Below are 27,026 nucleotides of genomic sequence, written 5' to 3' on the forward strand. Positions count from 1 at the left end.
CAAAGAGTCCTGTGAGAAATAGGAATAAACTGCAAGTATCAGGAGAGAGGATGCCCCTTTCCAGCAAGGCTTACAGAGCAGACTCCTCTCTGGCAAGAACGTGGCATAAAACAAAACTTGGGGGAGGGGAGTAAGGAGGAGGATTGACAGGGAAGGCTACATCTAAGCTAAAGCTCTTCTACAGAAACAGTGAAAAAAGCAGAAAGACATTTCAGCTGCACAAAACCCAGCACGGCCCATCTGCACCTGAACTGCCCCACCACAGGGTCTAATCAACAACAGCACATCCCACTAGCAAGGGACAGGCCAGGTGGGTAAAATAAATGGAAAGAGAGAGCCTCTGCAAGGTCCCTGCAACCTCTGCTCTCCCAGGGCAGGAGCTGAAAGTCACGGCTCCAAAAAGCGAATGGAAAAAGGAGAGGTGGTTGAGGTGAGAAGAGGAGATCAGATTCTGTATTTGAGATTCTGGGAGCTAAAAGAGAATAAAAAGCCAGCTGAAGCCTGGCAATCCACTCAGCTAAAACCCTGTGTGCAGCCACAGAACAATGCTGATTTTACACCAGGAAGCAGGAGCGGAGGTGGCGGGAGGATGCAGGACAGTGCTGTGTTTCTACATTAGGATTTTTAAGCACACTGCAGGATTTCTGTCTCAGAGCACTCATTGAGTTACATCAGACTGTAATGGCCTGTTGATTTTGAGAGATTATGGCAGTGCTGCTGATGCAGGGGAGAGGAGATGGAAGGAAAGAGATGTGATGTATCAGCCAGCGTGCACACACATTTCAGGTGATTACACTCCTGTGGGAGAGAGCCACTGGATTCACAGCTGGACCAGGACCAGGGGCGACCGTGCGCAGCACCCTGCTAATAATCTAGGCTGGCACAGCGGGCAGTTTTGGTCTGTCCCTGATCCACAGTTCATTCTCCCAGGGCAGCAGATGCCAAAAGCAGTATTCCTGCAGGGGAGTCCCATCCAGGGCTGGCAGGACCAGTGCCATACAGTGTGGCACGGCCAGCTTAATGGAGGAAGTGAATCCCATGTGTTCAAGGCGTGCAGCATGTTCCTGAGATGGATTCAGTCTCACTCTGCCAGGCTGACAACTTTGCTTGCCTGCCTTTCTCTCTCTCTCTCTCTCTCCTGTATTTCACAGAGATGGTATCCTTTCCTTTTCCTTTCTTTGCTCCCGGGCACAAGCAATCAAGAACAAAGGATGAAAGAAAAATGCAGTGGGGGGGAGTGAGGCGGGGGAGGGACATTTGAGAGTTAGGGAGCAATCTTTAGCAGAGAAGAGAATTAAAAAAAGGAGGAAGAAAGGAGATGGAGAGGCTTGGAAAAAAACAATATGCAAATGAGGCAGAACAAAAAAAAATCAGAGCTGGAAAAAATAAAATCAAAATCATGCCAAACAAAACCACCTCTCCATAAGCTCTCTGTCTCTCAGACATGGGGATGCCATTAAGGTGAGGGCTTCCCAAAGCCTTCTACTCCTCTCTCCAGCAGACACCCATGGCTCACTGCAGGCAGGCAATCTGCCCTCTGGGGCACAGCAAAGGAAGAGAAGAGGGAAGAGCAAAGAGATTCTGGAGCAGTGAATATCCTTGTTTTCTCTCTGAGGTAGGGAGCTGTGGGGCAAACAGAACCAGCCAGGTGCTTCTAACATGATGTTTGTCAAACAATCTGATTTCAGGCTTCACTGGAGTAGTCCCTCAGCAGCTGCTTTAATCTACCGCAGCACTTCTCCCCCACGGCAGGCTGCATTCCCCTTGACCCTCCTCCACTCTTCCACCAGAAAGGAGGTCCCCCAGGAAAAGAGACCTCCACCCTGGCTGCCAGCAGGTTGCCTCAAGCCTGAACCACCTCAGGCCACACCACAAGCTAAACAAGATCAGGCTTGAACTGGAGCTTTCCACAAGGCATCCAGCTGCACGAGGAAAAGAGGGCTTTTGCTTCTGCAGATGACATACTACTCTCAGTGCAGAGCCCTCACACTGCTCAGAGGTGGGTGTCAGCAAAGGTGGCCTCTTCCCTCTGGACTGTGGAGCAAATAACTCATCCATCAGCTTATTCATTAGTGACACAGTAGCTGGTGGTGTGTTATGACCCACCATAGTGCAGTTACCCTTCTACTCATCATCATTTGTTTCTTCTTCTCCCAAGGTAAGGCGAAACACCCGTGCATGCTCCTCAGCTGGGAACAATGCAAGGTGTGAAAAAGAACTAGGAAGCAGCAGGATTCCTGGCTTTTAGACCAGCTCTGGGGCTGACTCACCTGAAATGCCACCTTTTAGTACCAGTAGTGCTCTGCCTTCATGTAAAGAGCAGCTCCTCTGCCCCACGTTTCTACTCCAAATATCACAGACTCACAGAAGGCCAGGTTGGAAGGGACCCCAAGGATCATCTGGCCCAACCTTTCCAGGTGACAGTGTAATGTAAATGAGGTGGCCCAGCACTCTGTCAGGCTGAGTCTTAAAACTGACCAATGTAGGGGAATCCCCTGCTTCCTTTGGGAGATTCTTCCAATGTCTAACTGCTCTCATGGTGAAACACCTTCTTCTGGATTCCAATGGGAATCTCCCCAGAAGTAGCTTGTACCCACTACCCCTTGTCTTTTCCATGGCACTCCTCACAAAAAGGGAGTCCCCATTGCCCTGGTAGCCACCCTTTATGTGCCTCCTCTCAAGGCTGAACAAACCCAGTTCTCTCAGCCCTTCCTTCCCCCAGCCTTTCCTCCCCTCCATTAGCAGCTGTTTGTCTGGTTCTGCCTGAAAACATCTGGAGCTAGGGACTGGAAGTTATGGGTTAAGTCTTAACCAAAAACCCCACCATTTTTTTAAGTTTATCCATCACAGAAAACCAGCCTACTGCTTTTACTTACTACTAAGGAGCATCATTTAACTTAGCAAATGCTAACTGCCTAGAAGCACCAGTCACAGCTGTTTTGCAAGGGCTAGTTAAAAAACAATTTCAAGAAGGTGACAAATTCCAGAGCAGAGGTGCTGCGGACACCGGTGGAGCACATAAAAGCAAAGGTGTGTTTTACAAAGGACTGTGAATATCAAGGTAAAGCAAACAGGGAAAGCTGTGCCACTTACTGAGGGCAGTAAGCTGTCTAAAGGGAAAGCAGCAGAAGAGCAGAAACACAGGGGTGGGCTGGGGAGGATAAGGGAGACAAGGACAAGTTTTAGCAGATGGGTAACTGCAACCACCTGCAAACCCCCCTGCACCTCCAGCAACCATAGTGGCTGCAGGCACCAGCTGTATTTCCCAGGAGCTCCCCTGCTCCCAAGTACAACTCCCTCACCCCAGAGACCCACGGGGAGGCAGAGTGAGAAGATGTATGATGTCTCAGTTCGCATCTTAGCTGGGTCTGTGTCCCCATCAGTAAGAAGCGCCACCAAAACTGACACTAATTGGTTCTCTTGTTGTCATGCTGCAGAGGTGACAAGGACCACATGGGCACAGACAAGAAGCCTCCCTCTTCCCAGTCCCCTCAGGTCATAGCTAGGTACCCTGGTAGGAAGAGCGTGCATGCATTGCTGGTATTGCCATGATGTGTGTGATGCCTGCTCGGTGAATAAAGAGCATCACTATCTGGAGCTGTCGAGCCTGCGTCACTCACTGCAAGAAGAGGGGGGGCAAGACAACTACCAGCTTAAACCAGATTTTACTGGTAGGAGCACCACCACAATCCAGGCTCTCAGGGACTTTACGAGAGAACCTGAAACGTTACCAGCTGCAGTTGCAGCCTCCATACCCTCCTTCAGACTGGAAGAACAACAATTAGCACACGTGTGCGTTAGTGCATGCAAGTGTTTGCATGAGCCTGCCGTGCAAACACATACAATAAAGAGAGCGAGGAAGAAAGGAGATTGATGTTTGGAGCTCAAAGAAGCTATTTGGAAAAAAAGAGGGGGAGAAAAAAAAATCAGTGTGCAAGTGAGAATGAAAACATAGGCAAGAATTTCTTTCATCTTTCTGGGAGGGAGAGGGGGGCAGGGAATTAAACACACACCCCCTCCAAGCAGTGCCCAGGCAGAATTATGCCGCTCATGATAAATGCACTTTTCTGGTTCTGTGAAAAATCTGACATAATGAAAGTACCTTGAATGCAATTACTGGCACTTGTTTAGCATGGCAGGGCATTGCACTGCCACTGGGCTCACTCCTCTCTGCTCCCAATTAGCATGCCAAGTACTCCAGCCACACACATGGGCTCACGGGTCAGGGATTGGCGCAGAGGAGCGGCAACCAGCTACCTGCCCTCCAATGAGGAAGCGAGCAGTGTGCTGGAAAGCTCCGGCTTCCTTCATTTTACATCCTCCCATCCCTATCACACTCTTTTCCTCCACTCCTCCAGGGTCTCTGGAGGCAGTGATAAAAACCGCAAACTCTCCCCCTCCTCTCTCAGCTGGTCTCATTCACGGCTGATGGCAGACCCAGTTTCCTCTGGGGACTCACTAATGAAGACGGCCAACGTTAATCTCTTTCCCCCTCCCCGACGGGTCGATTTATAGTTCCACGGAGAGTCCTGGATTGCAGCCAGAGGGCCTGACACATTCTTCTTGTTCCAAGACGGAAGGGGGGGGCCGGGGGGGAGGGGGGGGGAAGAGACAGGGCTGCGCGCACACAGACACACTGAAGATACACACGCGCACTTGTGATTTGGGTTTAGCTGGGAGATGCAGCTGCAAAACCTGTTTACCTGTTCCAAAACAGCAGCTGAAGGGAAGGAACAGTAACCAACAGAGCTTTTGTGTATGTGTGTACACCCCAAACACCTCTGTGTTTCCATAGCACCTCTTTCAGCCCAAAGACCCCAAATCACAGGGATCACTCCCTCATCGCCAGGATGAAATAAAGCACCAGTTGTGTGCCAGCAGCATTACCGTGAGTCATTAGGAGAGGAAGTGAATGATAACTTCTCCAGGATAAAAGGCAAGGGAAGGAGAAGGGGAAATTTTAGACTGACAGAAAGTAATGAACTGGAATCTGGCCAGCACACTGAGGTTACTGTCCCCTCATCTCATGAAAAGTGTGGTGGGATCTTTAACAATCAATTGATCGAGGCCTTGGCTCTACCTCTCATCCATAAGAGGCTGCAGCAGTAGCTGCATCTTTTTCCAAGAGCAGTGTTCATGCACAGGCTCAAGAGTGCCTCAAAGAGAAATGCACGCCTCTGGTACTCCCCACCTGCCTTCCTATGGCACTGTGTGGCACTGCCCACACAGGAACTCCTCAGACCTGTCATTCCCGTGGCTGCACCTTCAAAGGAAACTGGAGAGAAGGAGAGACTGGGCTGTTTTTTTTACCACTGAGCTATAAGGGAGTATTCATTTCTCCCCACCATTTAATTTTCTGCCTATTTGGCAGTCAGTGCTGTAGCCTCGCCGCGTCCCCTAACTTCACCGCTTGTTTAGCCTGGCTCCCTGTCCGCACGCCGGACTCGCCCGCGATGACAGCACCACTCCGCTAATAGGGTCAGGCAGTGAGCTACTGCTGCAGAGCCGCAGGGGAGCACAAAACACTGCCTTTATTCCTGTAAGACCTATACATTACCTCCTCACCCCCGCCCCCTCAGGAACCAAGTGGTGGATTTAAAAGGAGCACTGTCAAGTCATTTAGGCCCATTATTTTGCACTAGAAGAAATGGCCTTTACAAAGCTCAATGGAAGCACACTCTCGTTCCATCTTTAAGTAATCTTGAAGGTTTCAATTGCAGAGCTGCAAACCACAATGCAAAAAAGCACAGACAAATAGATCAGATCAGATATGAGACTGCCCAGACACAGAGTTCTACTTGCCAAGCTGACTGCAGAGCAAAAATAGAAAGAAAAGCTGCACGTAATTATAGTATTTTACATTTCCACTGCACTTTCCATCCTGAAAGATCCCCCAGTGCACACACATGTGCATGCATGTGCACAGAGAGAGGTAGGACGTTGGGATAAAATCACTTGCTTGTGAAAGAGACCAAGAAATCTCGTGGTCCAGTAATAACAGCTTGTACTGAACCAAAGCCTTCATTAACACACACACACGCACATGCAGGCTGGTTAGAAAATCATTATAATGTGAAACAAGCCTAAGCCAAGCCACAGCAATCTGTAGATCAGTGGCTCCAGCACTTCTGCTGCTGCTCAGCCTTTCCCCCAAAACAGAAGATTAGAAACAGATCTTTTATTAGCTCTCGCCCTCTGTTTCCCAGCGAAGCCCAAGGTGCCAATTCCACTTTGCTACCGCAGGGCAGGGGCAGCTCCGCAGCTGTCAATCCCCAGTCTTCCCCTCTCCTGCTGTTGAGCACTTCACAGCCTGTAAGCATGCACATCCTCAAGCCCTATGGGCTGCAACAGCCCCATTTTGCAGACAGCAGAGCATTTGAAGAGGGGAACCAAAGCCAGGGACAGTGCTCGAACTCCAGCGCATCCCCTTCCCTCCTGCAAAAGAGCTGGTGTCAGATACAAAGGCCCATTTCTCTACTTGCATGCCACCCAGGATGTTCTCAGCAAAGATGAAAAGGGTCAGGAAAAAAAGAGTGCTGGAAAATAAGCAGAAGCAACTAAGAGACACTCTGGCAGAAACCTCCAGCCTTCTCAGGAGGCTGAAAGGCAGGGGAGAAAGCCAGCTCAAGCCTCAGCCTGGGATGCTGGGTCACTCCCTTCTCTCTCCCCCACATATCTGTGGCAAGTCAGTTTTTGTCTTCCCCATATTAAATATCTCATAGCAGTCTTAAACTCCCATCTGAGCACACAGGCGTTTCGATGTTGACTTGTGGCCAAGCATATGGAGAATGGGGGTAGGAAGTTCAAGAGGAGAGAGAGGAGGCAGCGTCTTCTGAGGGCACTACAAAAAGGAACTGATAGTCAGGAGGAGGGAAGGAAACAGTCCGAGGCTATGAAATGATTCAACAGCTGGGTAGAGAGAGCTGGAGTTAGTTTTTCTTTTTCTTCTTTAAATGAAAACCAGAAATCTCACCAATACAATGTAATCAACTGCAGCACCTAACTGTCCCTTCAGGGGAGAGCCTCTTTCCTAGCAGCCCCAGCCTTACGCCAGCACGAGGCTGAGATCTGTCTGCTTTTGATGCCCCTTGCAGAAGAATCCCTCCACTCAGCAACATCCTACAGTCATGTCTGAGGCTCAGGGAACAACTGGTGTGTGCCCCTCTCAGCAGAAATTTCAGGGAAGGAAGAGATTTTGTCAAGGACACTGCAGCAACACCCTCCTCCATACTTAGGGAAACAGCCATGAGATTGTTAATGTCCAGAGAGGACTCCAGGTTTTAATAAGGTCACATGTGAAAGAGCCCCACATAATAAGCTGCATGGAAGTCAATTTATTGACCTCAGCACACTGGGCTAAGTCGAGCCTGCTGGGATTCCAAGTTGTGGTTGCTGGGTGTGTAGGCAATTCATACCTGAGATACTCGAGGCCATTTTCTCTGGCTACAAATGGGAGGCCAATGTGATTGCTTAAATTTCCTTTAGTTTCATAGCCCAGTGCATTGCTCAGGAATGTAAGAGCGAGCCTGCTTGTAACAGGATTTTGATTTTGACAATGTCACTTTAACAACAAATAGCTGGCTGCTCAGCTCCCTGAGCAGGGAGACAGCAGGTGCTCAGCCAGCTGATTGAGCAGCCACCAGGAGCTGCTGGGTGCAGTTCACAGGCTGCAATTCCCTACTCCCTTCGATGGGACTGCAGATTCCCAGGGAGGGGGAAGGGTTAAGAGAGAACAGGCATGCAGACAAGCTTGGGGTGAAAGATTATTAACAAACAAACCTCACTGCCACTTCACTGGGACACCCTCATCAGCCTCCAGTGGGCACCTCTGTCAGCTGCCTGCCTCCCCCCCCAGCCCTGTGTGCTCCCCCCATCCTGTGTAAGAGAGCTGAACAGCACGGTCAGGAGACTTCTTTCCCCTCCCTGCACATGCCTGCTTTTTCACTGCATGCAGCACCAGTAAGATAACCCATGGTCTTCTGAGACCCTCCCCAATGGCTTCCTTTTATGAAATCAAATCAGTGTCTTCAGTACTGCCTTAGTAAACAGCCAGAAAACAAGAAAACCGCAGCCTTGTGCCTACAGAAAAGCAGAGCTATGGCAATGCATCTCAGCAGAGGGGATGGTACAGCAAGTGGCTTGTGGCAAGAGATTGCTAGAGATGACCTGAAAATAAATCTTGACAATTAGACAGATGCATGTGACTTTGGGTTTGGTTTAGTTTGGGGATTTCATTTGATTTTTAAAAGCATACTACATGAAGACCAGCAAGACAGAAAAACTCTGGCCATTTCCTTTCCCTCCTCCATCTTCCCCATCTAGCAAAGAAAAGATTTGTCCTGGACTGAAGGACTACGACAACCAGAGGAGCAGGAAAATTCAGTCCTCCTAAACAGTGAGAAACTAAATTCAGTCCTCCTAAACAGTGAGAAACTAAAAGATGTGATGCTAAAGGAGAATGGGATTTCACTCAGTCCACCCAACATTCTAATTGGCCTTTACTTGCTGTTGCTGCTGTCTGCACCAAGACATATTCATTTTTTTAACCTGAAGACAGCCAGCAGACACAAAACCCTCCTACCCCCAATTAAAGTATTAGAGCTCACAGAAACATCCATTATACCTCAGCAGCAGCTCTCCCAAGCACCCCCTCCAAACCCCAAAATACAATAAATTAAAACACAGAGCACATATTACTCTTTATTGCAGCCTTAGATCCATCAGGCTGGATGAAAGCACCATTTTTTAAATGCACCATGGCAAGGTGGAGAGGGGAGATAAATTGGTACAAGCTCAGCGTAAAACAAACATTCCCTTTGGGTCATCTTTTAAAACTAATCTGGACAGGACATTAAAAAGGACACTCAGGGAGACAAACAAAATCCTTCCATTGGTTTAGCAGCATACTATCAGTGGAAGAGGCCTGAGTAAAAATAATATCACATGGCTGCGTTAGCCCGCTGTTATTGTTGGCTACTCCAGCGAAGCAGAGCTTCAGCAGGGCTTCAGCAGCCCAGAACGTGCAGGACTAGGAGCCTGGTGGGTTTCTGGGTTTGATTTTGTGCCAATTCGCATTCACTCGTGCTCTCAGATAAGTCAGGATGCCATCAGCAACTTCAACCCAGCTGGAAAGCCGGGTTAACAAAGCAGAGGATGCTTGCCGACAACTAGGGCTTGCCTGTGCAGGGAGAGGCAAGCTGAAGCACTCTGAGCAGACGGGTAAATGGCACTAAACCCCTCTGTGGACAGATTTAAGTGGAACACAAATGTGTCCCTGATTTGCCTGCTTCACTACTAAACCAATTTTTACTACATCAGCTGAAAGTTAATTTAAATCTAAATAAGGACATGGTCAGATCAGCCAAGCAATCCAGTCAGTGTGGGCTAACAAGTTGCCATCCTCTCACTTGGATGCTGCTAACTCACTGGGATGTGCTTCCAGTTTTCTGTAATGAAACCTACAGCATCCTCAGAGGAAACTCCCACAAACTTTTTGGGCTGCTTAAAAAAAAAATCAAAGGGGACAGTTTAGCTGGGAGTCAGCAATCTGGTATCTTGGCAGGGGCAGGCTGCAAAGGATGTCCCTAGAGTTGCCAGTCTAGCACCATTCCTCAGCTCCAAAATTAAACAGACAGACAAACATTTAATTTAAAAAAAAAAAAGGAAAAAGAAACACAGAGAAGTGTAGCTTTTATCCTGGTGGGATGTCTAGGTTGCCACCAAGAAGGGGCTTTCGTTTGCAGCAGGACATTCCCCAGCACCACAGTCGCTTGACAGAAACAAGAAGCCAGGCAAGGGCTGCTGGCAACTCTCATGCACATTACTCCAGGACTGGGCAAGGACTCAAGAAAATGACTGCCTCACCTCCTCCCAACAGTGACCCCAGCCAGACACCTTCCTCAAGAGATGCTGGCATGCCTTTATGGCTTTGACAAGAACATGCTCCTTAGGTGCAGGCTTCTTCACTTGGAGAAAGCTCCCAAAACTACACAGGCTTACCATTAGCTGGACAATCCCCCTCTGAGTGGGCAAGGTAAGATGAGCTCACTGCTGAATACAGAAGAAACACACAGTTGGCACAGCAGCTATTGCCTGAGGAATAAAAAGTTGCTGCCACCAGAGAAAACACTGTTTTAGTGTCTACCTGATTTTCTGTCCTTCCTGCCCCAGGGCAACATCACCCTCAACTGGGATTTTGCATGAATGAGAGTGCAAGAATGGAAGGGAGATGCCACTGCTCCCCTAACTCACCTGCTGAGGATGGGCTCAGTCCATGGAACCTCTCCACATCATAACCCCTCCCAGCCAACCTGTCAGTGTGTCACCAGAGCCATCCTCTCCCAGCTGTTCTAGCTAATCGGCATGCACCAGTGCCAGGGCTCCTTGCTGCCTGCTCTCTCCCCCTCTCATTAGGGATATGCAGCATTAATCCTCTGCCAGCAGCTCTCGCTCTCCTCCTGCATGTTCCTCCTCACGGCTCCATCAAGCACATCTCTGCTCCAACCGGCTGACCTGCACCGCAGCCCCGACCACCAGGCTCCTGGCCCCCAGGACCCACAGCTGCCCCCTAGTCCCAGCAGCAGTCTGCATGTCTTTGGAACAGAAAAGCAGCAGCAACCCCCAGTGCTCTGAGGAGCCGGCTCAGACCACCAGCCTCATCCTGCCTGCAGCTTAACTGGCATGTTAAGGCTGGAAGGGGAAAAATTCTCAGTGCCCTCCTCCTGTTCCTCCCCCCTGCAACCCTGCCAGCTCCCTTCCCAGCTTGCTGCTGTAGTGTAAACCCTTTTGTTTCCCATCATAAATACAGCAATTATTTCAGAAAAATTTCTCCCCTCAGCACTGGCAGAAATACCACAGCCTGAGACAGTAGCTCTCTTGATGATCACAGTGGAATATTCCAGAAAATAAGGAAGATTTGGGGAGGGGGAAGGGAGGAGGTATCTGGGATCCAATCTTCTTCCTCTCCTTGCCAAACCCCCTCCATCTCCAGCAGATTTCATTTGTGTCATAGGAATTTCTGTGAGATTTTCAACCAAGCCTCTCTCCCTCTCTCCCATTTCAACTGCCGGCAAAGCTCAGCCAAAGGTGCAGAAGAATAACTTGCTGCTCCACTTTTCTTGCAGGCTGGACAAATAAGTCTTCAGCTAGCCACATGCAAGCCATTAAAAATATATTAACATACCCAGCAGGGTCTGTCACTTTTTCTTTCCCCCCTCCTCCCCTTTTCTTAGACAGAGAGAAGGAAGAAATCTTGCCACAGTAACAAGAGGTTTTCATCAAGTCTCATTACCTCAAGCACAGCCGCGCACCACAGCCCCCACAGAGAACAGCCTTCGGTTCCTGCTGTCATTAAAGGAACAAAGATCTTAAACAAAAATTAAACCCAGGACAGCATGAAGTTGGGAGCACACAAATGGCTAAGGCAGGGAAGGGTGCGTGAAAGCCAAGTGGAAGTGCAGGAGCAGCGCCACCAGGGCGCTGCTCAGCTGGCTGGGGGGGGATGGGGGCAGGTTAAGTCCCATCAAGCAAGGCAGGGGCAGGAGTTGTCAAAGGTTCAAGCTATCATTCAGAGGTATGCTGCACTTCCCAGCAGCTTAGTGACAAAGCAGCGTCCTGGAACGTTAACAAAGTTCAGTGTAAAACCACAGCAGCAATTATGACGAGCAAGGAGCTTCTCCTGAGCTGCTGCACAACACAGATGATTTTGCACACTTTGACAAACCTCCATTTTCACTCCAGGGGGTCCTCGACCCTTCCCAAAGGCATGGTCCACGCTTCCCAGAGCAGCTGTGCAGAGCATCTTAACCTGCAGCAGCTGCCCTAAGCCTGAAGCAGGTGGTGGCTGGTGTTACCAGTTTGGGAGGAGGGTCTGAAGGGCAGGAGGCAGCAACTCTACATTTAAACAAGGGATTTCTATACCAGGGGGGGAATTAGTCAAAGTGCTATCAAGTCAAAGTGCCCTTAAACTGTGGTTTCTCGAGTATTTCTTTGGGCAAATTGCTGGGTTAAGCAGCTTTCCTCTCCAACTTGGCTACTTTAATCCAGATCAATTTCCTGATCAAGTTCAGTGCACAGCAGCATGTTCAGCTGCACTGGCACAGCTGAACAAGCAGCTCAGGAGAAGCAGCAGGGGCTGCTGAAAACAAGGCTTGTAAAACTACACCCTCAGATTCAACAGGCATGGCACTCAGCCCCAGGAGAGCAAGATGCTGCTTGCAAGCCTCATGAAAACAAAGCTAAGTGAAGGAGGATACTTATTGCATGGCTAACTGCAAAGAGATGACCTGAGCCAAACAAAAAAAAAAGGGAAAATAATCTGGTGACTGTGTGGCCATGTTTTATGCACCTCTAGATGAGATACAAGTTTTATTTCTCCCCTGAGAATGGAGGAAAGCTGAAAGCTTTCCCTTGTGAATCAGGCAGTACAGTCAGGAAAGACAGAGCTAGCAGAAGGACCAACAGTGGTAAAGCACCAAGGAAAGGTGGACAGTGACCTCTGAGGAACCCACAGCAGGTGAGGAATGAAAACTGCTCTGGGACATCACAGAAATAACTCCCTTGTAGAGCAGTGAAGAGCAGAAGGGGGCCAAGATATGAACTATGAACCCAGGAGCAGGTGGGGATGTAAAGAGGTCCACCCTGGGCACAGAAGGGATCACAAAAATTAGTAAGGAAGCTACTTCAGATCTGTTTCACAACCTGGGTCCTTATCCAAACAGTTCACACACACACTGATTCTCACATAGTGAGATCTATCAGTGTCACAGAAGTACATAGGAGAGTAAGCAAAATATCTGACCACACAAGGAACAGACCATAACATAGCACTCATTTCATAATGCATTTATAATAGTCAAAGATGTATTTGCCTCTGTAGCACTGAAACCTGCTCTATTCATCCTGCCTTGGAAAGGGAATAAAAGGAAATGAGGAGGTTCAGCACATGACAATGAAGAGAAGAGATCTGGAAGACAGCAAAAGCTTACATGAAGTCCATATGTGCAAAACAACAGCTATGTGCTAGAGGAAAAAACAAAGCCTTCTAGTGCAAACAGACTATAGTGCATAGCAGAGCTGTGACACAGTGGGTGCACACTCTTCTCCCCAGGAAACCCATTCGTTCTCTCACAGCCAGCCACCACCACATGGCAGTAAACTGCCATCAGCCATGGGACAGAGCCATTCCTTGAGGAGCAAACTAAGCAGGCTCTTTCTCCAAGCCTGTCAAATTGGATACACTGTGCACAGAGTCTGCACCGTGGAGTCTCGTGGCTGGTATTTCCACAGCCTCACAAACAGCTTGGCTGGGTTGCTCTTCCTAGCTGCTTCAACATGGTACAAACTTTGTCATGTAAAAGCAATCGAATGCTACTTGTGCTCCTGAGTCTGACAGGAACATAATTAGGTCAGGTGATAGCTGTGCAGTAACAGATGCCTCGGACTTGGCTCTATCCAAGACAGAGATGCACTTGAATGCTGCTTCAGCTTGTATCTGCTCACTTGCCAGCAGTCTGGATTCCTGAAAACCTACTCAAGTGACCATCTCGTCTCAATTGCAACGCAGGCGCCCAGCTCTGTACTTCTGCAGTGGCATCCAACAGCAGCACTAAAGAGAGGGGAGTTCAAGCCAAGGTTCAGCTGTCTGCAGATGAAACAGGCCTGAAATAAATGTCAAAAGGGGGAGGCTGCCTCAAGGCAGCACATGCAAGGAATGCACTCGTATTGATGCAGGCTGAAATCATCCCAGGAAGCAGGGGTTTCACACCCATGATTAAAGCATAATTAAGAGATGCTTCCTGACAGTGAAGTCTATCAGGCTATGGGTTTAGATCTGACTGTAATGTTTAGTTGCCTCCCTTAAACATCTCCTTTTTAATTTTTTTGAATGGGGTAAAACCCAACTTGGTCTTGAACTATGCAGGTCAGGAGCGCATATTACGCCCCATACCTCTCTCCCTTTTTGGGGCTTTTCGCTTTCTTGGGGTTTTTGTTGTTGTCTAGGGCTGGAGTGGAGGGGAAAGAGGTGGTAAGAACATCACAAAGTTCAAAATGAATGTCTCAACTTGTAACACACTTCCCCCTCTCCCACAACACTGGTTGCAGAAGCTACCCACGGCTGACACTACTCCTGAAGCTCCATATGGTTCTGCTTCCCTTCATTTTTCCTCAGCCTGACAAACTTTGGCACAGCTCAGGTTTTCCTGGTTCTTAGGAAATAGGAGACATTCCAGCAATTCCAGCTTCTCCTTTTTCTTTTGCTTTTACAAAGCTCCCACGGTGCCATCCATGAAAAAACCTATTGTAATGGCAGAGCATAAAAGCAAATTTGCCTGAGTGTCACTGGTGCTGCAGGATTTTTCACATTGCAATAGTGTTAACCATTACTTACACTGCAGCAGAGTCGAAGGCCCTCAGCAACATCAGGGTCCCTCGTGCTCAGCACAATATACACATACAGCAAGAACTGCCTGTGCCTGCCTCACAGGCTAATAAAGTTATTTTATTTTAGGTAGAAAGGCTTCAAAATGGAGTGTCATTTTAAAGCATCCATGAGCTGACAACCATCTGCACAATTATCACAAACCACTCCAAGAAAGCTTCCAGTACACCCGGGAAGCATCCATGTACACAGTAAGTACCCTGCATGCACCATAACTCAGCAAGTGCTTTTTGCAGCTCCCTTCGACTCAGTCATGAAGGATATAGATCATTACAGCCTCCAGCTACAGAGCTTTAGCTCACAGAGTAGCAGCTCACACTTTTAGCTCTGGAGATCCCCAGTTCAATCTGCTGCATGTCAGCCAAGAGGGCAGCTGTCATATAATTGCAGCCACAGCTTTGCATGTGAAAAAGTAGGGAGAGCAAACAGAGATCTTATTATAGAATTCTGGTTGCAACCTGCTGAAGAACTCCCTATTTAAAGTAACTTCTTGTAAAGAGGAGGGAGATTTGGGAAAGGGGGAAGGAAAAAGACCCAGAAAAAAAAAAAAAAGGAGGAAGAGGATAAAAAAGTCTTCCCAGTTCTCTCTGCTCTGCAGAAGAAATCAGTGCTGCTTTTGTTACAAATGCACGTGTGCATTAGACAAAGCAGGCAAGTGCAGGGAGAAGGCTAAGGTTCTGGCCTCCATACCAGTCCAAAAAAAACCCTCCAAAAAACAGAAAAAGGAAAAAAAAACCAAAAGAATTCTCACTGCTGCAAGCAAGGGATCTGAAGTCCAGCAAGGCATCTGAGTTTCCTTCTGAGCGATAATGGGAAGGTCGTGAGTTCAAGCCTGCAGCGGGCAGTAGTGTCCTCCCTACTCTAGTCGTGAGGTGGTGACAGGTTGGACTCGATGATCTTTGAGGTCCCTTCCAACCTTAGGAATATTGAATACTGAATAACCATTTGCCAGCAGCCAAGCCAACCATTTGGCTCCGCTACTGAAGAACTACCATTCGAGTGCACAAAACCTTGACTCCGTTACGTCTTGCTTTTTCCAAACCGTACAGACCGGCTCCCAGGGAGACTTAACAAAGCAGAAGCTGGGAGAAGAGCATGTTTGAACCAGGAAAGGTAGGATAGAATAAGAATAGAATTAGAATAGAATAGAATAGAATAGAATTAGAATTAGAATAGAATAGTATTAGAATTAGAATAGAATAGAATTAGAATAGAATAGAACAGAACAGAACAGAATAGAACAGAACAGAACAGAACAGAACAGAATAGAATAGAATAGACAGACCAGGTTGGAAGAGACCTTCACGATTGTGTCCAACTTATCATCCAACACAACCTAATCAACTAAACCATGCAACCAAACACCCCATCAAGTCTCCTCCTGAACACCTCCAATGATGGTGACTCCACCACCTCCCTGGGCAGCATATTCCAATGGGCAATCACTCTCTCTGTGTAGAACTTCTTCCTAACCTCCAGTCTAAACCTCCCCTGGCACAGCCTGAGACTGTGTCCTCTTGTTCTGGTGCTGCTTGCCTGGGAGAAGAGACCAACCTCTGCCTGTCTACAACCTCCCTTCAGGTAGTTGTAGAGAGCAGTAAGGTCACCCCTGAGTCTCCTCCTCTCCAGGCTAAGCAACCCCAGCTCCCTGAGTCTGTCCTCATAGGGCTTGTGTTCCAAGCCCCTCACCAACTTTGTTGCCCTTCTCTGGACATGCTCCAGCAAGTCAACATCCATGGCAAAAAAAAAAAAAAAAAAAAAAACAAAAAAAAAAACACCAGTCTCCAATGTAAAGATCTTTTAATGAGTGCAAACCAAAAGCAATTAGACAAAGTTTCTTCTTATCTGCTAATCTTTCTGTACATCCTTCTGCACAGGCACAGCGATTTTGGAGCCAAGCTCTTTTCCAAGCCAACATGTTCAAAACCAGAATTTGAAACAATGCAATCTAGTTTTCACCCAGCAATTACTCTAGAAATCCCTCTTTCCTTAATAAATCTATTTCAGGCTTAAGAGACAGATTAAATTCTTTGCAGAACATTCTCCGCTCCTCGACAGTCCCATCCATCCACCACCTAGCAGCGCAGAACCTGTGGGTCCCCCATTGCCTGGGGTGAAAGAGCCACTTTGGATCGTGAGGTAACAATCCAACTTCCTGCAACCTACTTACCCACTTGCTAAATACCAAAGCAGACCAATATGACTCAAACTGTTTGGTACCTGCCTGCAAGAACACACTCGCCAAAACATGTCAGCGAGCTCATGCACACTGCACCAGTGGCCCTTCACAGCTCCCTGCCAAAGAGTGCTGTGCTTCCAACAGGATTTGAAGAAGTTCCTAGCAGCCAAGATGGATGACTGCTAACATCTAGCACAACCCTGCAGCAGTTAACTCCAGAATCAACTAACACTTTGTATTTAAACCAGCTAAATCCTCTGGTGACATCCCCTCAGCCTCATTTCTGAAGATCCATTTTCATTTGTCTCAAGGAGTCTTCTGCGCCTCACCTCAAGCAAAACCTACTCAGGAAACACACAAACTACCTGACCATCTCCCTCCCTTCAGAAGAGAGTGAGGAAGAGAATCAAGCACATGAAGCCCAGTTTTGCAGAAAGCAATGTGCGGCTGCAGCAGAGAAACATCTGGAGTTGATTACACACGTGCAGCAAAACCCTGGCTGGGCTCATCCCACAGGAGGGACCCATAAAAGGTTTACCTCTCCCTCACCTACTGCAACCAGGCAAAGCTCACACACATCTGAACCACACTTGTTGCAGACAGCCAGTGAAGGCAGTAAAACCCTGTGCAGAGAGGACTGAAATGAGACTCCATTATGCTATTTTCTGATATTATTTCTGTAAATTTAGCACTGCTAAAAGGTTCCAGATAGACATTCTCTGGAGACAAAAATCCTTTCCCTACCCCGGGAAGGTATGCAGAGAGCTCTGCAGCGAAACACATGCCTGCTTTTCTCATCTCTCCCAGCCTGCTGAGGCTGAAATGACTGACAAAGGTCCAAAATGAGGGACACACATAAATTATTAATATTGCACTAGCAGGCTCGCTGTTGCTGTGACAGTCTGAAGACTTAAGAGAGGCAGGCTCTGCAGGGAAATATTATTTCAGAATCACTCATTCAGGAAACTTACATACTGAGGAGACAAGAATCATTCTGCAGCGTGCTCTGTCAAAGCCCTCAGCTTTAAGGCCCTTTGTTTCTAAAGCAAAAGCGATTTTAACAGGAACAGCACATCAACATGAAGCATAGGGAGCTTCACATTTCAAGTGAGCAACGCTGAACAGCATTACTTCCAGACAGAAGCTCCACAACACACATCTTCTCATGCCTGACCTGGAAAGTCCATCCCACTTCTCAGCACCAGGTAAGTGTACTGTCTCTGCAGCTCCTATGCTGAAGCAGCCAAGTGGCATACCAGTGAGAGGATAATGGGCAGCCGTGCACCAGCAAGTGGAAGGGAGCCAAAAAACCACTCCAGTTTTCTGCTCAGGCTGCAACCTGCGCTTTAGGCTCCTGATTCACATTCTCCCCAACCTTTTATTTCATTCCAGGCCTCATACAGTACCTCCTGCTACAGCAGCCATGCAGCCCTAAACAGTACACAAAGAGATGCTGCTTCCTACTGATCTATTTGCTTCCCCTCCCCTGTGCAAGGGAACAGTTTATGCAGGGGTATTAGTCTGTTTTACATTAATTTCTAGGACTGGGACAAACAAGTTGAACTCTGACATTTCTGCAAAAAGCTCAATTATTTTCATCTTCTTTAGTAACTGGAATAGATTTACTTTTTTTTTTTCCCCATTTAAAACACAACACTTCCCTCCCAAAATATTCCAAGCAGTTGCTGAAATGTTTTCTTTACCCAAAGCCCTGCACAGCATCAAGATTATTAACAACATTTTGAACACAAAGAGGCACAGCATTGTTCCATACCAATAAAAATAACCTCCCCCAACCCCAGTACATTTCTCATAGCATAAAGTAATTACATTGGAGAACTATTACTTTTATATTAAGACTTCTTGCATGTAAAAACTAAAGAAAGCTTTCCAGTAACTCTAGATACTGATGGGGGCAAACAAAAAAGAGGCCCTACCCCCAGCTGGATGGCATTCCTCTCTTTGGGTGCAATGTGGGAACATTTGATTGACGCATCTGATCCATTCCAAAACTCCAGGCGAGGTTTTAATCATCAATGGGCAGAATCCTGGTCATTGTCAGGGGAAAAAAAAAGAAAACACATAGAAAAACACAGTAGAATATGGAGGCAGGATACCAAGCACCTGGTGTTTGTCTAGCAGCTCCAACTGATTTAGCTAGGTTCATAGTGATCAACAGATTAGAGACTGAGCTGATGGCAGAAACTCCCGTCTACTATCTAAGCCCCTTCCTCCCCTCCGCCCTGTTTCTGCCATCTCAGCCAACCCAGTGTCCCACTGCAGCCTGAAACATTAGTCCCATACCAAAGGAAATTAAAGAGGAATAGGAAAAAGAGTGGGAAGAGATAAACCAGGGTAAGTAGGGGTAGCACGAAGAGCCCGTTGGAATGCAACCAAAAGCCTGCACAGATCCTTTCTATAGCAGAAAAGAGGAGATCAGGCACGTATGAGGAGATGGCAGGAGAGGTGCCAGAAGATGAGGGTTCAAGTGGTCCCTGAACTCCAGGAGTAAGAAATGGCAGCAGGCAGAGTACAGGAGTGAGCCCTAGCATGCACAACAAGCTCAGCTTTCAGGAGCAGCAACACACCAGGTGACCTGCTAGCTTGGTGTCTGCTGTGACAGGCATTTTCACTACCGACAGGCATGGTATGAGAAATACAGTGTGAACCTTCCACATTAAACAAGGCTTCCCAGTCTGCCTATAATTTATTTTGCTATCAGCCAAGCCCAGATCCACCAGGATTAACCACTTCTGCTCTGGAAAAAGCCTCTACTCCCAGTCTTGCACCAAACAGCTGTTGCCGTTCAATTTCGGCGCCGATGAGCTCTGCAAGCCCTCGGGACCCACCAACGCAAGAGGCAGCACAATCCCAAGGGAAATCTTCACCCATTCCAGCAGCGGCCACAAGGCAAGCACTGTCAGTGTCACCCTTCCAGCTGGCCAGCTGACAAGAGAGACCAACCCACATCTCAGTCAAACAACCTGGAGCTGGGCACCTCGCCACCAGAAGCAGAAACCTGGCTGGCTGGTCAGTAGGACAGCAAGGAAATGCTTCTGGTCTAGCTGCCTGCCTGCCTGGGAACCCGAGCTGCACAAAGGTCTCTGGGCACCCACTCAGTCGCCTGGTTGTTTCTTACATCTGCTCTGTGTTCCCAGGTCTTGGGAGGATTAATAGGTTAAAGTAGAGAAACCAAGAACAAGCTGACATACTGCAAAGGGAAGAGAGCAGCAGCCTGAAGCGGGGATCTTACAGCAGGGAAAGAGGTTGCTACAGTGTGGAGCAGAAGCTGGGGGAAACAAGAGGGGGTTGTCAGCAGAAGAAAGGCAGGTGAAGGCATGCCACCACAGGGAATGGCAAGTAGGGAATGCTGCCAGAGTCTTACACCAGCCCCTAAAGGCTCTACCGCTGACTGTGGGGTTCAGCAACAAGCAATATCTGCCACAAGCCTGCCCACCCAGCAGCTTCAGGTAGTCATTTACAGCGTTCCAGGTCCAGGCCATTAATACCCTGAGGAGAAGGACAGGGACCTTGAATTCAAGATGAGAGAGTCACGTGGAGCTGGCACAATGAGAGAAGGACACGCTCCCAGCCCTGACCATGTCTGCACAGCTGCAGCTTGCATGTCCCTTAGGCTCCTCGGAGCAAGCGGCTGCAGGCTGCCTGTGTAACCAACCCCCACAGCCCATCAGGAGGGCCTGAACCCTGGACCATCAGCAGTGAAAGCACAAACCCCCAGCTCACGCTCTAAATAATTAAACTCTGTGGGAGCAGCAGCAGGCTCATAAAACTCTTACACAGACCAAGCCAGTCATTAATGGGGGTCAAAGATGAACGCTCCATTTTTTTTAAGTGTGCTTTGATGCGTGGGGAGAGTGGTGAGAGGAGATCTTCATTACTCTCTCTGGTACCTGATGAATTTTTCCTTTCCTAACCATCAACACCTCCTACTTCCACCCCAACCCCATACTGCTGGCAATCATCTGGACAGCCAGAGACAATTAGAAGGTGTGTTTGGATGACATCTGTGCTAGCTGCTCACCTGTAGGTAGGGAAACAAGTGGCCTCGCCAAGCAAAGCCAGGCTCTACCAGAGGCTCAGGCACTGCTCGTAACGAGGTTTGGGTTTCACATGGATGCCGCTGGGTGGAATTCCAGGGCCAGCATGATGCTGAAAGCCGTGCAAACCACAACCTCACACACCGTCTTCCCTACAGCAAGGCACACAGCAGAGCACAAGCCAGTAAAATCTGTCAGGATTATTAGCTTGGGCTCGGAGCCAGAGCTGGGAGCTGCCACAAGGGCAGGGAGGCTGCCTTCAGCCCTGCAGGTCAGCGGGAAGGAAGTGGAAGTCCCCTGACAGGCAAGGAGAGGCAGCAGGCAAGAAAGGCAAGACACAGTTGAGAAAAGGTCACAGAAACACCAGTCTGACCTGCCCCTTCTGGCCTTAAAACACATGCACACACACAAGTTTCTTTACTACTGTGCTTTGTTCGGACATTTTAAGGAGAGTTCTGCTTTTCCCGCTCCCTTCGCATTCCCCAACCCACACTGGTTCCTGAGGCTTTATATCAATGAAAGCCTCTGGTGGAGAGAAGGGAAAGCAGGTTTGCTGGGGAACGGGCCACCACCTTGACACAAAGAACTCCTCCAGCAGCACAGAGGGATGCTGAATGCTCTGTCAGCAGCGCCAGTTCCAGCCTGCACCAGCCAAGCCTCTCCCAGAATGTTTTCTCCAGGTGGAAGGAGAGGCCAAAGACTGGAAGTGGCTCCAGGATCTCTACTGTTGTGCTGAGAAAGTGGGCTGGTGCAGCAAAACCAGCTTTTGTTTGTAAGTAGTACTGATAGATGGCCCTTTTTTCAGGTCACCAGAAACCTCCCAACAAACCCAAGTGTTTGTACTTTCAGAGGGAGGAGCTTTTACATGCGACACTAGCCCTCATCCTTACCAGCATGGCAAAAGCAGCAGCTGTTACTTCCATTATTCTTGGAAATCAGAAGGAAAATAGCTCAAGCCTTGGCACCTCTTTCCTCCCACCGTTTGGCAGGGCAGAAGTGCTCTAGAGGGCACACATTCCAGGGGGCCGAGCCATCCCGCATGGGCAGGCTCAAAATGGCAGAGAGCGGCGAACAGGATAATTGGAAAGCACAACAGAAACCACAACATAAAAGCCAGCAGCTTCTAGGACAAGAAACTGTTCTGTGGCATGGTTAGATCCATCACCCCCCGGATGCTGCGTTGCGGTCGTGCCTCAGGACCCTGCTGCTGCTATCTGTTTGCAATCAGATTTCAACCTGTCCTTCTGCTTCATGCACAAGAAGCAGAGCTAATCAGGTTCACCCTCTCTTTCTGCTTAATGTCTCCACTTCTCAACCATGCTCTGCACTGCTTCAACTGATGTTCAACTAACACTAGCCAGGAGCACATGGGGGGGAGGGGAAACACACACACTCACCAAAAAATCCACAAAACCTACGTATTAATTTTAGTCCTTCCTTCCATCTATTCTGTCTAAAATCCCTTCTACACTTGAGCTTTGCACACAAGTCAGGAAATTCCCATTTCCCTCGCCACACCACACCCAGCTCACCTACAAGCTCCCTTCTCCAAACTGCTCCTCCAGTGGTATCTGGGTAACTCATTATAGCCCAGATCTATCAGGCTTGCCTCTCACTTTCTGGGACAGCTTTTTTAAACACTTCCTGGCTGGGATCCTCCACAGAAGGATGTCTTCTGCTGGCACTGTAACAGCCTCTGTTTGTTAAGCTATTTGAAGTGACCACCACAGGCTCTTCCCCCTCATCTACCCCCAGCACTGTTTAATTACAGCAGTCCTGCATGGGAACTCTAACAGTCCCTCAGCATTTCCAGTCTGAGCACAAACAGGGCCCTAGAACATCTGTCTCTTTCACTGCATTCCTCTGCACTCCACAGGGCAACTGGAGCTTTGCTAGTCAGCTACAATACCTGGAGCTTTGCTAGAGCAACCAACCCCACAGCGGAGAAGGCCCCAGACTGGGCAGACTGCATGAAAAATCAGCCAAGACATCCAGAAAAAGCCTGGCTTAGGGGACCACTCATCATCACAAGCCAGCTCAAGCAGTGAAGGAGAAGCATCACCCATCAGATGCACAACTGCAGATTTGCCACAACAACAACAGAATTTTTCAAAACAGGGAGTTTGTGAAGGAGATGAGACAGGGGTGGAAGACAAAAGTGACAAAAGTGTCAGGGTACACATTTCTGTTCGGGGAGGGGGGGGCAAAAAAGAGAGGGAGACCGCAGAGACGAAGCCCCAGGCAGCCCCTGCATCTGTACACATCCCTGAGCTAACACTCTCTACATCAATCAGAACAATGGCAGCTCCAGAGAAGACCCCAATTATCCAGCTCCTTCACTAATATCTTCCCCAGAGGCTGCATGCATGTGCAAGGGGATGGAAGAAAAACATACTTCTCAATGAGATTACTTCAAGCATTTTCTATATTGCTCCTTCCCTTAACAATGTGTCTTTCTGAAGAAATAGAGGCTGCAGCTGGCTTGGAAGTGCAGCAGATTTTTATTTTCTTATTTAAAAACATATCCTTGAAAACAAAGACACTTTGTGCCCAGCAGATCCAGTGGTACCATTATTCAGTATCAATGCACTGGTTCTTTCCTTTCTTCTACTCCATCCTTGGAAAACAAATCCACTCTAACAGCCACCCAGTGTATAATCTTACCATGCAAAGCAGCACAACCCTACAATAATCTTTCTCTTGCCATAATGCCTTCACATACCAAGGAGAAGAATTTAGGCTTAAATGCTTTAAAAAAACCCACCTCAACCCCCACAAAGCCACAACCAACTGCAGTACAGCATGAGACAAATCTCTAACAACTCTCAAGTTGGAGCAAATTCCCTCATCTCTCCCTACTGCTTCCCTTGTTTGCAAACGGCTGCACAAACATTCCCAACTTGTGCAGCGCACCGCCTGCAGCCTGCCCCTCCCGCAGGTACGGCTCCTCAGTCGGTCCACACAGGCAAAGGCTCCCCGCATCCAGCTGCCTCTGGCATGCCACTCTTCACTGACATCATCTTCACCTTCATGCTGTATAAAATTCACCAGACAGACACAGTATCTTCTCCTCTAGCCATAAAGCTGTAAGCCAACAGACGCCTCCCTCTAGTCTCCCCAGCGCACACTCTGACCTGCACTGTGGCCCTGCTAAGTAGACACTTGGGCATGCATCTCATTAGGTGACACATCTCCCCTCCCTGCAGCCAGCAGGGGCTGAGGCAGATACACCGATCCATCACCGGCAAAGCCGAGGTGGAAACGCTGTAAACAGCAGGCAGCAGAAGCAAAGTTCGCCTTGGCCAGTTTCCATGGAGTCTGAGCTCCTGCACACCCCTGCTTTCATCGCATCCCTGAAGCGAGAGAGCACCGCTCTGCAGTACCACAGCAGCGTCCCAGGAGGCCTTCCCAATTTCTGTTAGTGCCTGAAAATTAGTTAGGCAGCAGCACCTGGAACAACTCCAAGTCACAGTTCAGAGATGGAGAGACTTCCTCCTGGTGCTGTGGTACTCAGCTTCAGGCTCACCAGAAGATTCTCTGGACACTTCCCTGCCCTTGCCATTTATTCCAGGCTTCAGGGACCTCCTGGTCCCACCAGCTCCAAAGCCCCAGTCCAGACAGCCACCATCACCATGCCTGGGGAAGGCCTTTCACAGACCCAGTCTGCAGCTATCACCTCAGGCAGTCTCCTCTTGCCCTCTCACAGGGAAGGGTTACAGCTACTATCTCTGAGCTCTTTAATAATAATATATGAGTGTAATAATAATAATACTAATAATTCCAAGGCTCCTAGCACTGGGCTGTGAGCAACAGGCTCTTGGGAACCACAGTATCGCTCTTACTGCAGACACTGAATGTCAACCTTTTCCCTTTTTTCCCCTTTTTGAAAGCCCTGTTTGGGAATGGAGTCAGCATCTGGAGGCACACAAGTATATCTCAGGGAAAGAATAAGAGGAGCAGAGGGGAAGGGAGGGACCTAAAAATGAAGGCTGAGGGTAAGGTTTCACATTACAGCTGAACCAGGCTAATAGTTCACTGCTGCCAAAAAAGGTGTGTGTAGGGGGGTGCATTTCCACCTTCCTTTCATTCCCTACCTTTCATTGCTGGCAAAACAAATCTCACCCCTCCTGTGTGCAGCTCTGATGCTAGCCTAGACCTGGAGAGCAGGCTCAGTTCTCTGTCACAGGAGGAAACTACTCTTTTTTTGGTTGGGTTTTTTTTTGTAACAAGTTAGCTTTTCAAAAGCTGAACAAGCAGGATCCATTTAGCAGCAGAGCCGGCACAAGGCGAGGAATACATCCACAAAGCCAGGAGCAAGGCATGACCACCCCTCTTAGAAGGGACAAGTGGTTAGATTGGTTCAGACACAGCAAGAAAATCCATCCTTAGCCACGTGAAATCGTGGTTTCACCCTACAAGTACACCAGTCAGCACAAAATAAAAGGGCCAGCTAAAAAGCCTGCAATAGAGGTGTTAGCTTACCACCTTAAACAAAGGAGTTTCACCTACTGCCAGGCACGAGCTACCAATAGCATTTCTGAAGCGGCTGACGAAGGCAGCAACACAGGTAGAGAGTGACACTGAAACTGAGCAGACCCAAAGCAGACAGAAATATGCAGGGTACTGCAGGATTCTCAGGAACAGTTGGACTCTGTTATTGTCAAACAAGATGGCTGCCTTCACCACTATGCTCAGAAATGTCTGTTAGCGTTACAAACTTAACAATTAGTTTCAGGGTGCTCTTGATAAAGCATTTTTTTCCTTCCCCATCAGCTCCTCTATCATCAAATGAACAAAAATAACACAGTTCTTTCAATTAAAAAAAAAAAAGAAGCCCACATTACTCCACTGTCTTTATTCCTCTCCACCTCCTCTGCTCAATTACTAAAAGCAATTTACAGACAATAAATGTAACTTCACAGCTGCCTGTATGAAGTATTCTCTTCATTTTATAGATGAGGTTACAGGCTATACAGAAATTAATATCAGCGAGGTCTACTTCAAAGCTGGATAAGCAGGAGGCACAGATGAACTCTTAAGGAATACAGATCATGCCTGCACTCTAGTAAAAGCAGTAATAAAGAATTAAGGATGTTACCAGTTGGATATAAATTCCTTGAATGTATCTGCTCTGTACAGTAAAAAACAAAAGCTGGAGGTTTCGCTCGGTTTTATTCCATTTTTATTAGGAACAACATCATGAGAGTTCAGATTTAGTGCTCAGCACCCCAGACACCACACATGCTCGCTTTACTAGCACACACATGCTTGTGTGTTAATCTCACAGGCTTGAAGAGGGCCTTCCCAATCAGTGTATGAACACCAGGAACCTGCAGCCAGGAACTCTGTACATAATTTTAATTGATGAAGATAAATCAGCCAGGCGAGAGTCCAATGCTTGCTGCCGTAGCCTCATGGGCTTTGGCAGGGCTAGGAGGCACAAGAACCTACATCTGTTATTAAGCTTGCCAGCGGTGACTTTGAAAAAGCACTGAGAGAAGCAACACTAAAGAGAGAAAAAAGGGAAAAAAAGAGAGAAGTGCAGTTTTGTGCAGGCACTCCTCTGATGATAACTGCTCCTTAAGGCTTAATAAAAATGCACGGCCAACTTTTTCTTCTTCCACACATTAGCACAGCTCAGAAATAGCACCTGAGTTGAGTTCAACTCAGCAGGTCCAGCGTCTTCTAGGAAGCAAACAGTACTGACACACATGGCTGAGTCATCTGAGCAGTCCCTTCAAGGAAAATAATCACAGAATTGTTAGGGTTGGAAGGGACCAGCCCCCCTGCCATGGGCACGGACACCTCACACTAGATCAGGTTGCTCAGAGCCACATCCAGCCTGGCCTTTAAAACCTCCAGGGATGAGGCTTCCACCACCTCCCTGGGCAACCTGTTCCAGTGTCTCACCACCCTCATGGTGAAAAACTTCTTCCTAACATCCAATCTGAATCTACCCATTTCTATTTTTGTCCCATTCCCCCTAGTCCTATCATTACCTGACACCCTAAAAAGTCCCTCGTCAGCTTTCTTGTAGGCCCCCTAAAGATAGTGGAAGGCCACAATAAGGTCTCCTCAGAGCCTTCTCTTCTCCAGATTGAATAGTCCCAACTCTTTCAGTCTGTCCTCATAAGAACTGAGGGGTTGGCATTGAAGACAAAAAGGAGTGATAATTTTGGCACCCCTTAATTACAATGGTTGAATTCCATCCATTTACTACCAAACCTGCAGGTTCACAAATTCACTACGCTCCTCCATCCATCCCCAAGATCCTTCCCTGACACAGTCCTCCTTTAGCCAACAACTGCCTGTCCCCAACTGACACAAGCTAGTATTTGTAGAACCACAG

The 27,026-nt window shown here is 48.1% G+C and overlaps 1 protein-coding gene across 4 annotated transcripts in view; it reads right to left on the minus strand.

The window, feature by feature from the left end:
• TCF20 (transcription factor 20) overlaps positions 1 to 27,026 on the minus strand; it is a 139,583-nt gene that overhangs the window by 107,772 nt on the left and 4,785 nt on the right. For 3 of the 4 annotated variants that reach the window (XM_068142595.1, XM_068142594.1, XM_068142590.1), the window contains exon 2: positions 18,557 to 18,667. The exons of the other annotated variant lie outside the window; for it this stretch is intronic. The gene's annotated coding sequence lies outside the window, so the exon portion shown is untranslated. The remainder of the gene's footprint in view (positions 1 to 18,556; positions 18,668 to 27,026) is intronic. 4 annotated transcript variants of the gene reach the window in all.

This window comes from Melanerpes formicivorus, unplaced genomic scaffold (genome assembly GCF_026170545.1).
Source record: "Melanerpes formicivorus ecotype bairdi unplaced genomic scaffold, bMelFor1.0.p_v2 SCAF_8, whole genome shotgun sequence".
In the NCBI taxonomy this organism is placed as follows: Eukaryota; Metazoa; Chordata; class Aves; order Piciformes; family Picidae; genus Melanerpes; species Melanerpes formicivorus.